The 19,135-nt window shown below is 39.2% G+C and overlaps 1 protein-coding gene across 4 annotated transcripts in view; it reads left to right on the top strand.

The window, feature by feature from the left end:
- The first annotated feature begins 4,647 nt into the window (after positions 1–4,647).
- The window catches only part of LOC129764431 (uncharacterized), a 379,755-nt gene continuing 365,267 nt past the window's right edge, over positions 4,648–19,135 (top strand). For all 4 annotated transcript variants that reach the window (XM_055763501.1, XM_055763500.1, XM_055763498.1 and 1 more), the window contains exon 1: positions 4,648–5,885. The gene's annotated coding sequence lies outside the window, so the exon portion shown is untranslated. The remainder of the gene's footprint in view (positions 5,886–19,135) is intronic.

The following is a 19,135-nucleotide window of genomic DNA, read 5'->3' as shown; positions in this document are numbered from 1 at the left end:
ATCAGTTGTAAGAATCGAAGAAGAGGAGATTATTTTGGACATTCCGTGTGTTTTACTGTGGAAACCAAATGCTGAACCTGGAGCACCGATCCTGGTGTCCCCCACACCATCTGTCTTCCATCCAATTCAAAGAGATTGCTTTTCGTCTCATCCGTATTAAGGACCTTCTTTCAGAACTCCTTAGGCGTCGTGCACAAATTGAGTAACGCGAGTAGTGAAGGGGGGTAGCCGTGATCGTTACGTAACAAAATTCCATTTTTATTCCTGGATAAATTCACGTGTTCCTAACTTCGATTTTGAGACAGAAAGTGGTGTGTTTTCTGTGTGTTGCAGTTTGTTCAGGAAGGCAGTGTTCTTCGAACGCATTTTCTCATGGGCTCCATTTCCAAAGTGTGTGCGAGCCGCCTGAATTCGACATTATTCGGTACCGAAGAATAATCAAGCCAATAGGCATAATTAATGTGGATGGAGGACCAGACGAGAACCCTCGTTTTAAAAAGGTCATAGATATGTTCGATCTATCATTTTAATCAATTGAATCTTGATGCAATACTAGCTACAAATTCTCCAGCACGCAGTGCATTCAACGGAATTGAAAGTCGGATTGTCCCTCTTTCCCGGTAGGTTAAATGCTTCTTCGTAATCATAAAGGATCTCACTTGGATGAGAAACTCAAAACAAGGGACTCGAAATTGGAAACAAAACATGTTTAGTATGCAGGGAAATCGTTAGCTGATTTTTGGAATAACCTAGCGATCGATGGATATCCCGTTAAAGCAGAATATATCAAGTCCACAATCTCCCAAATCGACGAAGCGGAAATAGTACGATACTAAGCCGAGTGGTTTGCTCGTCACGTAAGGACATCCCAAGATCTTTTGCAAGTAGTGAAATGTAACGACAGGGACTACTGCATTGAACGAAGGAGTAGTTACTTTTGTGTAAATCAACATCAATTTATACCTGTGCGTGTTCTTCTCAGCTAAACGCTGGACGGTTTGAAAACACAAATCTTAACAGATGTGAGCATTCATTCTTCGTCTCGGTTGGTTCTAAATTCTGTGAACTTGACGAAACTTCCTCTGATGTCACTACTTGCATATAAAGAACTTCCGTCTGAACACTTGATTCCGACCTGTGCAGACATCTGTTTTTTATGTTGATATTCTGACTTAAAAAAGGCAATATTTTTTCAAACGACTTTGAATTTGTGTACAGATTTGCGTTACATAACTTAAGGGGGTGAGAGGGATTGGTTTTCGTCTTGCGTTTCTTTTTGTTACATAGGAGGGATTCCAAAAACCTCATTTTAGCGTTACGTAATTTGTGCACAACATCTCAGGTCTGTTTACATATGCCTTAGCAAATTGTAGTCGTTTTTCCTTATTCACCTTTGAGATGAAAGACTTTTTACGTGTAACACGACCTCTCAGATTGTTCCTGTATGCTACTCTCAGGACGGTGTCTGTGCTGACTGGTCTTCTAATTATGCCGACTACTTCGGAAGTCGATTTAGGGATGTTTGTTTTAGTAGGGTTACCATCTATTTTGATTTAGCAGGACATGTCCTGATTTTGAGATCTATTTGGGGCGTCCTGATTCATTTTTCACAATCTAGCCTTTGTCCTGATTTTCATGAGAAATTCAATTTTGTTGCATAATCAGAATTATTTTCAGGTGTTTTTAAGTTAAACTTTTTTTTAGAGTAGCAGTTGGATCTTCCACGAGATCTGTCAACTATTTTCATTTAGAGATTTTGTTTCATTGGCCACGGCAGACACCGTCCGGAGAGTAGCATAGAGGAACAATCTGAGAGATCGTGTTGCCTGTAAAAGTCTTTCGTCTCAAAGGAGAATATGAAAAAATTGTTTATAAAATCTATTTACTACTAGCTGACCCGGCCCAAAATTTGTTTTTTGTAATCAATACCTTCAAACATTCACGTTTTCTTACTATGAGCAAGTTCATGGGTCCATTTGCAGAACTGTTCATTGATTGATCTTCTAATCGACTCCGTTGAACTTACCTTTTACTGTAAAATTCCTAGTATTTCTAACAAAACTCATCATTATAATATCAGATTATTTTCAGACACAATTCTCGTTCAAGATTTTTCAACCACTCGCAAATAACATGCTTCTCCGTTGCATGGAATAAATGTTTTATACAGAAAATATGATAGACCAAAGACAGCCCTAAATCGGACAATTCCTTCCTAGAGTTCTGCTCTTATCAACACATTCGGCGATACTTTTCTATTGGTATAGATAGAAGAAGATATAGGAGTGCGTTTCATCACATTAAAAACCATTTCCAGTTTCGAACGAAGATCAATTTCGCTAACGCAGCATCAAATGAACTAACAGCACTTGTCACTATGTAATTGTAGAACATATGGGAATTTAATTTTCCGAATTTTCCCTTTTTCCTTCAGAGGTTTCCGAAAATTTTCTTCTCCTACACTTTAAGCATATTCGCTGAACTAAATGTTAGTTTTTTTCATACTTATTCTTTCTAATTTGGTCAACTGCTTCGTTTTTTCTACTTTTTGTTTTTCTGTTATGGGACGTTTCTTATAGCACATGGCCACTGACAGATTTTAGATAATTTGATTTCTTCATAACTACATTGTGTCAGCCAGACCACTGTCGGCCTCCACACTCACCTGCGGGAGTTGTTGGGGGAGGACCGATAAACAACAGTCGGTCACGTGCTTCGGCAGGAATCTTCCTAATTCCTCACTACTGGTGTCAAACCACCATAAAAACATTTATTGCAGCCTAAACCCTCCATATGCCATTTCGGTTCCATTTGCTTGATTAGTTCTCGAGTTATGCAGAAATTTGTGTTTTATTTGTATGGCAGCCTCCCCTTAGAGAGGTGGGTGGAGTGTAGAACCACCTTAGAAATGTTTCTTGCCACCTAAAATCTCCGCATGCCAATTTGGTTCAGTTTGCTTGATTAGTTTTTGAATTGAATTATGCAGAAATGTATGCCTCGTTTGTATGGCAGTCTTCTTCCCCCTCAGAGAGAGGGGAGGAATGTCTATTCACCATGGAAACGATTCGTGTCCCCTAAAACATTCGCATGAAAAATTTTGCACCATTTGCTTGATTAGTGTTACGTCGCGTTGCGTGGGGGTGGCCGTGACGTGGAAGTCATTCGACTAATATAAAACGCGGACGTAAACGAAATAAAAACTACATTTATTACATGGACAATACAAAAACGTGTGTTCTACAAGCGACAATAAAACACTTAATGATGGCGGTTGTGGATGCTGCTGTTGATGACGTCAATCGTTGTGTTAGTAGAGATTTGTCATACGAAGAGCCCAGCGAGAAAACAATGGAACACTTGCACACTGCCCGTGTTTCCAGTGTTCAATTCCAGTTGTCGCAACAATTAGTTTTCGAATTATGCAGAAATTCGAGTTTCATTTGTATGGCAGCTCCCCCTTAGAGAGGGGGGAGGGGTCTCGAACTATCACCAAAACCTTCCCCGGCCCCAAAAACCGCTACAAACCATCTTCAATTTTCATGATGATCGGTTCAGTAGTTTCCGAGTCCATAGGAATCAGACAGACAGACAGACAGACAGACAGACAGACAGACAGACAGACAGACAGAAATCTATTTTTAAATATATAGATTGAGTGGGTTCTTCCGACAGCAGCTGCTATTTCCCGCAATGTCTTTCCTAAATAACTTGTTATCATCGTACGTGTAACAATATCTGTTTCTTTCCTCTTACTTGTCGTTTTGTTAGAAACTTTTTCAAACATCAATAAAAAATAAATACCAACGCTGCTCAAGTAGTGGTAGGGAGTTTACATTATAAATTGACGACCAAAGGTTGCAAGGTTTGTTTGTTTGGAGAAATTTAATGTGTGCACTCAATTTTGTAATGCCTCAAATTGAGATTTTTTCATCTTTTAGGGTTAAATAGTCAACCAAAAAACATTCCTCGGAATTTCATTGCGCATATAGCTAGCTGAATGTATGGTAATTAATATGCATCAAAAGAATTGATGTATTAAACATATGTCGTACCAAATAAATGGAAAGTGTCGTCAAGAAGCATGTGTACACTCAATTTAGCGAATGACTGTACGTCATCCTAATCTCGTTCGTGTCAGACCCTTCTACTTTTTGGTATGATTTTCCCTCACAATGAGAACAAAAGGAGAAGAAATTAATTTATTTTATTTTTTACAATTATAAAAATTACATGTTATAGCTTGTGCCAATCTTTAAATCTTTAAACATTTTCGAGAATAGTCGTATTCCACCGTGCCGCAAGCACATAAAAGATGAAAAAATGCTCTCTCTTAGCTCTTCTCACGTTCTCAAGCGTTGTGAGTTGGCATCCTCCGCGAGCATAAATGCAACTGTTTTCCCACCCAATGCTGAGCACATGTAGCGGACCGGGAGAAGTTTCGGCACGCCACCTTTCTATATTGGTCAGACTCTTTTTCCACGCTTTTCCTCGCTCATTGTCATCGGAAAACACCGTCAGTGTTACCATCACCATCATCATCTCTGTGGTGGCGGGAGCTGAATATCCTCTCACAGTCAGTCTGCGTGTTTCTGTTCCAAAACAAAATACCGTTTGCCGAAACCGAAACGTCTCAGTCGGTGTTCAATCGTGGATGTCGTCGGGCAAAAAACGGAAAATTTTCCCAGTTTTTAAAGTGTCCCCAAATCGGTGCTCGATCTGGTCTGTGTTCTTACAGACAGAGAATCTGAGCTCTGTTGGAAAAGCCGGTTGGTCGCTAGGCGCTTATGAATGGATCACTTTCTAAAGAATATACGATGTGGCTACGTGTAACTTTAATTAGTAAGAGTGAAATGCATCTAATTAAAGGAGTGCGCTAGCTTTTTAAGCTTGAGAAGAAGGCCCGCCGTGGGAGCGGCGAGAAAAATCAGTTTTTCGCCAGAAGCAGAAGTCTATCCTTGATGAATCGAGTGCTTTGATATTCAATTATGTGGATGTAATTATAAGTGAATACTGTGGAAATTTTGTCAATTATTCTCAAATTATACCCAAAGTCGAATTGGTAGGAAAAACACGGTGCTTTTTGATGTGAATGTGTCACAGAGGCATGATATGATATTAGAGTGAATCAATTAAATGGTGTATGTCTTTTTAATTATTATCGTGGTTGCCAATAGCTGGCTGAACCCAAGAAAAAGAAGCCATACATTACGGTAATACATAAAAGTGCTACCAATTATCTCACTAGACATTGATAGAATGATAAGATACCACCCCGTCTGGTAGAGGGGGCGCATCCGTGAAAACGATCTACCAGTGAAATTTTCCCCATGCACAATTTCGTGGAACATCAATGGGGAGGTGTGATAGTGTACTCTGTGTGTTATGATAGGTGTCAAGCATTAGTAGTAGCTCCTTTTACCACTAGCTCAGAGAGCTAACTGCGTTATCTACAATATCGAAAACAGCTGACAGTTCGTCTGGCTTATGATTACTGTTGCGCTGACGAATATAAGTGGAAAAATCCATTGACTATCTGAAAAAAAAACAACAGTGGAACAACAAAAACATAAACCTTAAAGTAAATCAAGTAGAAGGTAAAACGGATCGACCTCCGGACATAACAACAGTAAAAAGAAAGAGAATGTGATACGCCTCAACGGACGGAAGACCGATAGAGGTTATCAAGCAGACAAAAAGTGCGGATAACAGGATGAGTTCGGAACGTACAAAGTTATAAGTCCAGGAGAATGCGAAATCTCTTCTTGCAACATAAACAGGTGAAAGTTTGGTTAGACGAGGAAATGAAATGTTGTCAGCTTGACACGCATCGTAGCGGATCACGAAATCGCTGCGACAGGAGAGTGCTTTAGACGGCAAAACTTGGTGTAAGTATTAATTTCTTGTGCTCAGAATAATAACCATCTTTAAAGTTTCTCATCAAACGCATTTTTGTACGGCTTCAAACTGTTATTATACTGGAAGAAAAGTTATTCACAGCATCATTTTTTTCTTCATCAAGGCTGCAAACTTTCGTTAAACCTGTCACAATTCAATTACAATGTATTAGATCTACGTGCTTGTCCCTAAATCAATTAAAATCGCTGATTTCTTCCGTTGAATGATGATTGCTTAATGCTGCGAGAGTTTTTCTCAACAATCTGTCGAACTTGTGATGTTGTTTTATTTCGTAGAAGCCGAAACAAATTTTTATGCTTCGTTATATTTTAATGACTGATCATTTATTTTTAAATACAAAAGTATTATGAAGTCAAACATGCATGCCTGATAATATGAAACCGATGGAATACATATTTAATTTATTTGACTTTAGACAACTTTTGACGTAGGTTTGCGTCTTTAGGGAACATGATAAAGGTACTAATTGAAAAAAAAAATTATCCACCGCGTCAAGAAAAACGTCCAATTTTATGTGCTTATTGCTCAGTCATCTCATGATAGATTCACCAGGTTTTTCTGCCATTCGATGTTAGGAAGTGTTGACCTAACAGTTTGTTGCAATATTGAAAATTATATAGTTTTTCAATAGTAAATGTGGTAAAAAAGCGCCGATAAAAGTAAGCTTTTAATTTTCCATATATTTGTGCAGACGACAAGGTATTTTCTTAACACGTACTACGAAATCGGGCACCGTGATGATACAAACAAGCTGCAGGCACTTCGTAGCCTAGATGGCTGCGCGTTCGCTTACCGAGCAAACGATCGGGGGTTCAATCCCATAACCCCCTTTAATTGATTGGCCTTTTTCAAGCTTAGAGGCGAATGAACGTTGTAGTTTAAAGTCAATCAATCAATCAAGCTGCGGGAGAGGCGAATGAACTTTAAACTTTTTTTCGTCATGCACAGTGCGGCCCAAATATGTATGGTTGACGTAACCACCAACATAACTCAATGATGGAAACGCTTGTTTCTTGTTTGTAGCTGAATAATCATAACTGTGAACAATTTATATAGAATAAGCTTGCTCTATTTAATAAATATTTACGGTCAAAAGTGGGCCGGAGGGGTTTTATGATTTTTGTTATTTTGATTCAACTGAAAAGCTTAGTTGGCGCTTACGTCAATCATACATATTTGGGCAGAGTAGCAGTATAAAAAGTCATCTCTTATCTACTTTCGTAGTACCCTCGATAGGGATAAAAATGGGTCAAAAAAGGTATTTTTCGAACTTTTGTTGAATTATTATTGTTGCAGCAGCTCATTAGAAATCAAGTATTAGGCTGTCAAAAAAGTCCTGCGGTATTTCCGCGAGGTGTCGTTGTAAGCGCGTAGTTCTAGTTGTATTCATTGTATCGAGTCATACTATAGCTTGTTGGAAAGGTATTTATAATATAGTCCTTGACAGTGTTTTGTTTGGTCAAGTCGTTCGTGAGTTATAGTGTCGCAAATATGGAGCAAAATAAAGAGAAAATCCGACATATTTTACAGTACTACTATGACAAAGGCAAAAATGCATCTCAAGCTGCCAATAAAATTTGTGCAGTTTATGGACCCGATACAGCTTCCATTTCCACCGCACAACGATGGTTTCAACGTTTTCGTTCTGGTGTAGAGGTCGTCGAAGATGCGCCACGCGCCGGAAGGCCTGTCGTCGAAAATTGCGACAAAATCGCTGAATTAGCCGAGAAAGACTGGCATAGTAGCAGTCGTAGCATCGGCCAAGAGCTGGGGATAAGTCATCAAACCGTTATTAACCATTTGAAGAAGTTGGATTCACAAAGAAGCTCGATGTATGGGTGCCACACACGTTGACGCAAAAAAACATCTTTGACCTATCGACGCATGTGAATCGCTGCTGAATCGCAACAAAATCGACCCGTTTCTGAAGCGGATGGTGACTGGCGATGAATAGTGGGTCACTTACGACAACGTGAAGCGCAAACGGTCGTGGTCGAAGCCCGCTGAAGCGGCTCAGACGGTGGCCAAGCCCTCATTAACGGCCAGGAAGGTTCTACTGTGTGTTTGGTGGGATTGCCGTATAGTCCGGACCTTGCACCAAGTGACTACCACCTGTTTTTGTCCATGGCGAACGAGCTAGGTAGTCAGAAGTTAGCCACAAAAGAGGCCTGTGAAAATTGGCTATCCGAGTTTTTTGCCAATAAGGAAGCGAGCTTCTATAACAGAGGTATTATGAAGTTGGCATCTCGTTGGGAACAAGTCATCGAACAAAACGGCGAATATTTGACTTAAAACAGATGATTGTAACTAATTTTATGAACAAATGAAAATTCAAAAAAAAAAATACCGCAGGACTTTTTTGACAGCCTAATATATTGTAAACCCTACTACTAAGTCAAGTCACATTGTTTATTTATTTATTTATTTATTTATTTATTATTCAACACCATCCGACAATAAGTCTTAATGTTAAAATAAACTTGAACTTAGATTGGGAAAAGCTACCTTGAGCAAACGTTAAATTTGAACTCAAAGCGGCATAAAAACCCAATATCTTTTCACAATGGTATACAAAATAAAATAACATAAAAACTAGGCGAATAACAAAGATGGATAACAATTATGGCAATACTATACTACGCATACATTTCACAGTTGCTCACAAAATATTCTAAAAGGACAATGAATTTCCACGACGATTATATTCTAACGCCATCTGACGAATAGGTTCTTGAAGACCATAATTAGTGCGATGTGCATCAACCCGTAGTAGATGTTGGTTCCGTCGAGGACGAACAGGGCAGTGGAACTGAAGTCGCGACAGAACAGCAGGGCAATCGAAGCACCCCGATAGGATTTTATGGGCAGTCTTTACGGAAATATCCTTGCGTCGCTGCTCGAGAGGAGCTATGCCTATGCTGCTCGAGAGGAGCTATATGAATGCTGATTGTCATTAGATTAAAGCTGCACCATTCCGCAAATAAATCAATCAAGCTTTGAAGCCTCAAACAGTGGTCTCAATTGGCAGATAAATTTTTACGTCGTCAGAGTAGCATAACCTTGTTCCATGAGGCAATAGTCGGGTGATGTCGTTAACGAACAGCGAGAATAGCAAAGGTCCTAAAATGCTACCTTGCGGTACTCCGGAACCATTCTGGACCCACCTCGATCGAGAGGAACCCACTCTCACGGAAATTTTGCGATTGCGTAGATATGTGCTTAGCCACGAAAGCAAACTTTTAGATGATACTCCTAATTTGTTGAGTTTGGCAAGCTTGATTCCATGATCAACACGATCAAATGCCGCTTTCAGATCAGTATAAATAGTATCGATCTGGTTATCCTGTTCCATAGTACGCAAGCCTAGCGATGTAAATTCCAATAAATTAGTTGAGACTGATCGACCAGGGTAAAACCCATGTTCATAAACAATGGCCTCAAGCACCTTAGCACCATAAACAATGGCCTCAAGCACCTTAGAGCAAGTGCACAGGGAAGTGATTCCACGATAGTTCTCCATACTATGCTTATCACCTTTTTTAAACACAGTGAACATAAATGCTGATTTCCAACTTTCAGGAAACTTGTTTTTTCGTAAAGAGATGTTGAATATTGTAGCGATCGGAGATTTTAGTGTTTCACAACATTTTTTTCAATAAAGCAGCAGGAATACCATCAAGCCGAGGACAATAAGCATTATCAGGTGGTATTGATTCCATGCTGAACACACTCAAAAAGTATTTCTCAAACAAGGCACATTTACTACTGGTGGAAGAGGCCACTTCATCATTTAGGAACATAGTCGCCGGCAATCCATTCTCCTTGCGTTTATTATTAACAATTCGCCAAAAAATGCTTTGGGTTGCCTCGAAGATTACGTTCTGTGTTACGCACATAGTTAAAGTATAACACTTTGTTGAGGATTTTATATTCCCGACTAGCCAATTTGAAAAGGTGACAATTGTAAGCACTTCTGATTGAGTGATAAGCGCGAAGGCAAGCATTTTTGCGGCGTTTTAGACGGCTAAGTTCCTGATTTCCCCATACAGGTTTACGGCGAGGACGAACCCGAGGAACATGTCGTAAGATTAATTCTTGAATCATAACGGTGAAGTTATCAACTACATCATCAGCATCAGAACAGTTTGTCAAAAATGTCCAATCAGCGTTGTAAAGTGCAGTATTAATTGCATCGTAATCGCCTCGCCGAAAGTCAAACGCATTGGGATGAAATTCGTCGTTAAATAAAGCACCGATAGGCTTGTCATATCTAACCATGACGGGGGGATGAGTCAATGTTGCACAATAGATTGCAATATGCGAGGGAAATATTTCAATATTGAAAATTATAGTATATCGCACTCTCTCTATGTATTAATTCTCCTGATATAACAAGCAAGAACAAGAGAATCTATTGAAGCAGATAACCCTTTGTAACGAGCATTCAGCATCCAGTTTAATAAAAGTCACCTTTGAAATAAGACGTAGTTTGCGCAGTCAAACTTTTTTTTTATCACAAGCTGGCGTTCATTCGGAAGGCTGCAAAATTGGAGCAGTATCTTCGCAATTTCCTCAAATTTAATCATCGAGGACACGTGCAAGTGTCCTGTCCGCTTCAGGATAGTTTCCTCAGCTAAGATCCGGAAAACTATCGTAAATTAGAGTCAAACACAATTCTGATTACGTAGAAATTTTCTCTAATGATGAACACTCGTAAGTGTACAAGGAATTGTTAATTAATATTAATTTTTCACTGAACTACGATATAATGAAAGTTGACCTAATCTCAACTCTTAGGGGGGATGACAATGGGTCAAAGTAATGAATATTATTTTCTATTAAGAATTGTGTTTAGAGATCAATTTCTCAATAATTTCAAGATAATTTAACATGTAAGCGTATTGAATGATTGTTTGAGTTACGAAAATAGTGTCAATCTTCCTAGAAGTGCGATGGAAATGTTTATATACAGCCATTCCACGTCAAACCAATATAGTGGTTCTCAGATTTTCGTGAAAAGTAGTACTTTTGTTCTTTATCGCAAAACATTATACCTGTATTTTTTATCATTAGGGTGACCATTTCCATTTAAGGGTTGCCCAAAAAATATTTTTTTTCTCCAAAAATGACTTTTTTTAAATTCATAACTTTTAAACTACTGTACCGATTTGGATGATCTACATATCAAATTAAATAGGTGACCATTTCCATTTTAGGGTGGTCCGAAAGATAATTTTTTTCTCATTTCCTCCAAAAGTTACTTTTTTTAAAAACTCATTACTTTTGAACTACTGTACCGATTCAGATGATCGACATATCAAATTAAAGCAAATTAGCTAGTCTCTTTTCGAAAAATATTATACTTGCAGTTCTCCAAACGCAGATTCCACCAAAGAAAATTCACGAATCATCGCTGTCAGCGGTTCATGATATCCGTATAGAGTTCGATGGAAACTTGGCTGTAGCAGGGATGATTGCCGCAAAGTCCTTTGGGGAGCATGGAAGTCAAGTTGTGCAAGTAGCTGAGGGCAGTCCACTTAACCGTTCAGGAGTTTCGCTACAAATTCCTACCGGTGAATTTTCCTTATGTCTTCCAGCGTGTCCAAGGCTAGTAACATGCATCGATGTGAATAGGGTGGCAAATTCAACGGTTCACATCACGGTAGCTTGCGCAATGTGATTCTCACGAATCTTTTTTGGACACACTCGATCCGATGTTTCCAAATTAAATCAGACGATAGCTGCATTCAAAAATGGATAGGTCGCACTAACGAGCAATACAGCGCTTTCAGACATTGCGGGTCTTTAAAGTCACGAGGTATTTTGGACATACATCCCAGTTGTCGATTTGCTTCACAGATGATAGAAGGGTAGTGAAGATTGAAATCCAACTTCGGGTCCAATAGAACACCAAGGTCTGTTACACGATCTACTCTGCGCAGCGTAACATTTTCAACAGAGTAATCGTAGAGGATTGGGTTCACAGAGCGATGGACATTTGGAACATTTTGGAACGCTGATATTGAGTTTATTGCGATGGCACCAGCCAACGAAAGTATTCTGCAAAGTCTGAAGACGATGGCAATCCTCAATCATACATACACTTTAAGGTCATCAGCATAAATCAGTTTGCATCTGACTCCCAGCAGAGCTGCCACTTCGTTGAAGAACAACGTTAACAGAAGTGGTCCCTGGTTGCTTCTCTGCGGTAATCATTGATTGTAATTTTTTTATAGTTTACATTGTCTCGGGACCAAGGGCGTTATATTTTTTCTTGAAAGCTAAGATTTTTTAGATAACATTCAAAATTCAGAGATGCGTTATTTTGTGTTATTGAGCTATGATTTTTCAAAATCAACCGATGGTCCGAAAAATCATTTACCCTTTTTTCTAATTTTTTTTAATTAATAACTTTTTAACTACCGGACCGATTCAGATGATCGATATACCAATTTGAAGCCACATGAAATACCACATATGCATAAAAATTGGATTCTAGTCCATGTTGTCCTGCCGCATGGGAATATTGAACGAAAACTGGAAACACGTGAACATTGCAAAATCATTCGAAAATGAAAAAAAACTTTTCTGATATTAGGATATGTTATGTAAAAAGGGGCTTTCAAGAAAAAATATAAAAAAATATGGTGACCATAGTTTCGAAACCATGTAAGCTATGAAAGACAATTACAGTTAATAATTACGAAAACATAATCTGTTTACAAGTGTAATGTTTTTTCAAACAAAACTTCAAAAACTTGCTCATTGCCTTTAATTTGATATATCGATCATCTAAATTGGTCCAGTTAATCAAATGTTATGAATAATTTAAAAAGGTCATTTTTGGAAAAAAGGGGACAAAGCTGATTTTTCTGTCCACCATAAAATGGAAATGGTCACCCTGATGAAAAAAAAAAAAAATACGGGTATAATATATCACGATGAGGAAAAGCCATCAATTTTCATGAAAATTTGCTAATCACTATATCGGTTTGGCATGGAATTTAATTTTGTGCTTGATCCTTTCTCACCCCCACTCAGTGTAAATAAGTTATTATTTCGAAATCTTTGAAATTCAAATGGAAAAAAATGATGTTCCAAATCAGTAATGACTCATCTGGCAAGACTTTAAAGAATAATTCTATTCAATATTCACAATTTTAGTAGTTCTGTGTAATGCTGGGCCTGAGATTTTTTCTGAGGTGTTATTTGATGGCTATTTACTCATCAAACTTTGAAGAATTATAAAATAATAACTATTTGTACAACAGTTAAGTATTATGCATTGGAAGTGGAATTATGTCTCCTATTAAGGGGCTTACAGATTTCAAAAATATTCGCAATATTTGTCAAGATATTATTAATAGTAACATCCATTTTCACCCCCATCGACGGTACATTATTCTTACGTGTTCAGAATCATTTCGGGCCCTCAGAAATGTCGTCCTTAAAGGATTTTTCGATATTTGAATTCGTTGAACAGTAACAGCCAAAAGTATGTGGTCACCTAAAGGGATATATTGGGTTGGGGAAAAAGAAATGTCGTATATTGTCAATATCTGGCAACACTTAAACATATCTTGTGTTGTACTTATCGCATCGGGTCGTACTATACGGCTATTTAAAGACGACAATCTGTGCTACAAGTGTCGTTTTGACAGTGTTGTGATTGTCCTTTTCAGTCTCAAGTTATAGTGCGTCAAAGATGGAGTCCACCAAGCAAGAAATTCGCCATATTTTACGTTTTTACCACCTGCGAGGTAAAACTGCAACGAAGGCGGCCGAAAAAATTCGTGTAGTTTGTGGACCCGATACTGTAACGATTCGCACAGCACAGTGTTGGTTTGATCGATTTCGTTCTGGTGTAGTGCAATGAGGTACATATCGAGGTGGAGCAGTAGGCGAAGTATATCTGTATTGGTAAGCAAAATATCGTGTCGTAATTATTTGCATTCAATATGGAATGTATATGGAAGAAACAAAATAATGTTCAAAGTATTCACGGTTGCATGATAATTTGAGCCGAAATTCTCTGAAATCATTCAACTGTTTGTTTTTTCACAGATGACAATTGTATTGTGGCTTATTCCGATTATTTATGTAGTAAGAAGGTCCAGAGAGCAGTCGTATACTTAGTTCTCGAAAGCAGTAACATTTTCGGTGATTTTTGTCTTAATTGGCGATTATTTTCTCACAACATACACACCGACACTAGGAGCCTTCAAAACATCAACTTCGTAACGTAGAGATAATGAAAATTCGTTTGTTTCTATGAACGTGGGGGAGTGAAAATGGCACATGGAAATGTCACTTTTATCCGGTTTTTTCGACGTGGTTTCACGAATATACACTGCACGCTGTCACATAAGCTTCCTTTTCAGCCGGAACTCTAACAAAATGTACTTTTTTAATTGATAAAACACTTCCTGAAAATAGCATTTTCACATGGATGTGGTAGGCAATCAAATATAAATCCAACGACTGACGTCACTATTTGAGAAATAGTTATGGCAGCGCATGCTATGTCGCTCGAAACTCTACCATCTTCATTACCTTTTTTCCAGGACATTGGGTGCAGTGGCTGTCGAAGATACACCCCGTACTGGTAGGCCAATCGTCGTGGAAACCGATAAAATCATTGAAATTATCCAAGTAGACAACCTAAAGCGAAAAAAATTGGTGGTCGAAGCCCGGTGAGCCGGCCCAAACCATCGCCAAGCCCGGATTGACGGCCAGGAAGGTTTTTGGTGGGAATGGAAGGGAATCATCCACTATGCGCTGCTCAGCTATGGCCAGACCCTCAACTCGGTTCTCTACTGTGAGCAGCTTGACCGTTTGAAGCAGGCGATTGACTAGAAGCGTCCAGAAATGATCAATAGGAATGGTGTTGTTTTCCACCAGGACAACGCTCGTCCTCACACATCTTTAATGACCCGCAAGAAGCTACGGGAGCTCGGATGGGATGTCCTATTGCACCCACCATATAGTCCGGACCTGGCTCCAAGTGATTATCATCTCTTCCGGTCCATTCAAAACGCTCTTGGTGATACTAAGTAGGCCTCAAAAGAGGCTTGCGAAAACTGGCTGTCTGAGTTTTTTGCAAATAAGGAGGGGGGGGGGGGGGGGGGCGTTCATAAGGGAGGAATAATGATTTACGTTTCTGATAATAGTCAAAACGTCTCCGTTTCCGATAATTTCAATTGTTGTAGGATACAATCAAACAGGTTTGGAAGGAATTTAGTGAAATGTCTGGAAAAAGTGCTTTGGATGTGTTGCGAATCTAGGATAGCTCCGACACGGGAGATGAAAATGAATCCATTTCACCGGCCACGATTCAGGGCGGGATTACAGATGGCAGTAGAAGGCTCATCGAGACAAATCGGATGTCGAATAAAATCAAGCGATGTCGGATAAAATCAAATCAAGAAAAAAATATCCGATCGAAAATCTATCATTAAGCCTATGATCTTCTCCAGAGGCTCTTCTTATAATTCTAACCAATGGCAAATTGGCGAAATCAACAAAAAAAAAACAACTAAAAGATGTTTTAAAGTGGAGTTTTAATATAATATCGATGTAAAAGGTGTGTCACATCAAATTGCATCACGGAAAAAATGCTGTAGAAATTCGCCCAGTAGACCGATCCTTTTGAAAATTTTAGACAGTAAAATAAAAACTATTAAACAACTTTTTTTTTTATTCATACTACATTTTCTTTTTATTCATACTTCGAGCCCAAGCTCGTATGCTCGCACCTTCCTCTTTACCCCGTCCATAAGGTTCTGTACAACGTCAGGTTGTAGTTTTTTTTTTAACAGAAATCCATTTTCTCTTGAAGTCCGCCTCCGATTTGACAACTTTTGGGTTCTTCCGGAGGACCTGCTTCATAATCGCCTAATATTTCTCTATTGGGCGAAGCTCCGGCGCGTTGGGCGGGTTCATTTCCTTTGGCACGAAGGTGACCCCGTTGGCTTCGTACCACTCCAACACGTCCTTTGAATAGTGGCACGAAGCGAGATCCGGCCAGAAGATGGTCGGGCCCTCGTGTTGCTTCAATAGTGGTAGTAAGCGCTTCTGTGGGCACTCCTTAAGGTAAATCTGCCCGTTTACCGTGCCGGTCATCACGAAGGGGGCGCTCTGCTTTCCGCAAGAGCAGATCGCTTGCCACACCATGTACTTTTTGGCAAACTTGGATAGTTTCTGCTTGCGAATCTCCTCCGGAACGCTGAATTTATCCTCTGCGGAGAAGAACAACAGGCTCGGCAGCTGACGAAAGTCCGCTTTGAAGTAGGTTTCGTCGTCCATTACCAGGCAATGCGGCTTCGTCAGCATTTCGGTGTACAGCTTCCGGGCTCGCGTCTTCCCCACCATGTTTTGCCTTTCGTCGCGGCTAGGAGCCTTCTGAACCTTGTATGTACGCAGGCCCTCCCGCTGCTTGGTTCGCTGGACGAATGAAGTTGACAAATTCAGCTTATTGGCGACATCCCGGACCGAACTTCTCGGATCACGTCTAAACTGCTTAACTACGCGCTTGTGATCTTTTTCACTGACGGAGCATCCATTTTTGGTGCTCCCTTGGCCGAGTGGTTAGCGTCATAACTAACATGCCGGGTGTTCGAGTTCGATTCCCGTTCTGGTCGGGGGAATTTTTCGTCAAAGAAATTTCCTCCGACTTGCACTGTGTTCACGCGTATTCTAGAGCTTGCCACTCAGAATGCATTCAAGGCGTGTTATTTGGCATAGAAATCTCAACTAAGTACTAATAAAAATAACGCAAGTAATACTACGTTGAGACGGCGAAGTTCCTCTAGGAACGTTAGTGCCATTGAAGAAGAAGAAGAAGAAGCATCCATTTTTGCCGTTCTTCACCTTCCGGTCGATGGTTAGGTTCTCGAAGTATCGTTTTAGTACTCTGCTGACCGTGGATTGGACGATTCCCAGCATCTTACCGATGTCCCGATGTGACAACTCCGGATTCTCGAAATGAGTGCGCAGGATTAATTCACGACGCTCTTTTTCGTTCGACGACATTTTTCCAAATTTACGAAAAATTTACAGTGAAGCATGGCCAACGTGATCTATACACTCTTATCTGATTATAAGCGAAAGCTGAAGATATAATTCCTAAAAATTAAATTTCTACAGCGTTTTTTCCGTGATGCAATTTGATGTGACACACCCTTTATTTTATTGAACTTGGTTTGAATATTCAAAATAGATGTTTGCAAAATATTTTAAACAGCTGAATTTGTAGTAAAATTTCTATACAGGAGCTGTATCTAAATCATTAAATCTTGGACTGCGCACCATTTAGACTGTAGAAGTATTGTTAATATTGATAACGCACGATAAACTGGACTGTTCATTTATGTAACTACTTGAAGACTTGAAGATTCAAATGCAGAAATTTAAGTAATTACGACATAAAAAATGTTCTCTATGTTCATCGCATCTATATGAGCAACGTTTTTAACAGTTGCTTATATTCATCTATTAGGAAACGCTAAGTGATAAGACAATCAGCCCTATTCTGTATTCCGACGGATTTACATTTCGTTCGAAACCGTTATTTCGTTCGAGTTTTAATTTCGCATTCCCTATTTCGAACGTTTTGCCCATTCAATGTTTGAAGAGAAACAGATCGAACGAAATGCAAAAACAACTCGAACGAAATACAGAATGGAATTTTATCAAGTCGTTCGAAATATTTCGACTCGATCGAAATGCAGAATAGGGGTGAATATCATGAGAGGCGTGTTTGGACTCTACAAAGAATGTGATTCAAATGTAAATTTATCTTGCAACACATAATACTGATAAGTGTTAATTTTCAAACGATGTATGAAAGCTGTACGGAACTACGTCTGTTATACGGACAAACAGTGATTTTCTGGAAACGTTTTTTCAAAATTGCCCAAATGTTTCCGAACAAAAAATGTTTGTTGAGCATACGTATAACATTGTGTCGTATGTAATATGCGTGTGCCATTGGCACTGCACGTACCATGGCACGACAAAATTGTGTACCATTTGGTACGGCACAGAGCTGTGCCATGGTACACTTGGCACGGTTGGCACACATTGGCACAGCTGGCACAGATGGCACAAATGGTACAGCTGGCACAGATGGCACGGTTGGCACACTTTGGCACAGCTGGCACAGATTGGCACAAATGGCACAAATGGCATAAATGGCACAAATGGCACATTTGGTACAATTACTATGAATGGTATGTTTCAGTGCACAGATTAAAATCCCTATTTCTACTAAATGGTTCTGTTGCTTGCCCTGTTTGTATGTTTGTATGCAGGGGATCGATTCTGTGCTGGGTTTTCAAAAGTAAAAATAATTATTGTTTCCCGTTTATTTCTCTGATTACTAGCGTACCGACAGACTGTTTGGGCCCCGCAAGAAAAATATCCGAATCGCGCTAGGTGACGAACTAAATAATAGAAATTTTACCCCCTTCTTGTCAACACAGCTTTATCTCTGCTATCATTATAAAACTGCGTATTCCATTGTCTTGAGAACCCAAAAAATGGTGAACTGCAATTTTCTCAAAATTCCATCAATATGGGTATCAAATGAAAGGGCTTGACCAGTAGAACACAGTTATTTATAAAGAATGCAAATCCAAAATGGCCGTCACCACAAAATGGCGCCATATATATTTTTTGCTATCAAACGAAAGGGCTTGCCTAGTAAAACACAGTTATTTATGAAAAAACGCAAATACAAAATGGCCGCCACCACAGTATAGCGCCATATATTTTTTTTCAAAACTCAATCAAATGAATGGGCTTGACTAGCAGAACACAGTTATTTATGATAAATGCAAATTCAAAATGGCTGCCACCTCAATATGGCACCATAAATATATTTTTAAACCCCCATTAATATGGGTATCAAATGAAACTGCTTGACTAGTACAAACACAGTTATTTTTGGAAAATTCAAATCCAAAGTGGCCGCCACCACAAAATGGCGCCATATATATTTTTTTCGAAACCCCATCAATATGGCTATCGAATGAAAGGGCTCGACTAGTAGAACACAGTTATTTATGAAAAAATGCAAATAAAAAATGGCCGCCACCACAAAATGGCGCCATATATTTTTTTAAAACCCTATCAATATGAGTATTAAGTGAAAGTCGTCGAATATACAGTATATACAGACACTGGAACACCTCCAACGTCGAGTTTGTCTTGATAGAGG

The sequence above is a fragment of the Toxorhynchites rutilus genome, chromosome 2 (assembly GCF_029784135.1).
Source record: "Toxorhynchites rutilus septentrionalis strain SRP chromosome 2, ASM2978413v1, whole genome shotgun sequence".
In the NCBI taxonomy this organism is placed as follows: Eukaryota; Metazoa; Arthropoda; class Insecta; order Diptera; family Culicidae; genus Toxorhynchites; species Toxorhynchites rutilus.
Note: the sequence above shows the minus strand (reverse complement) of the source record. Positions and strands in the feature narration are given on the sequence as shown.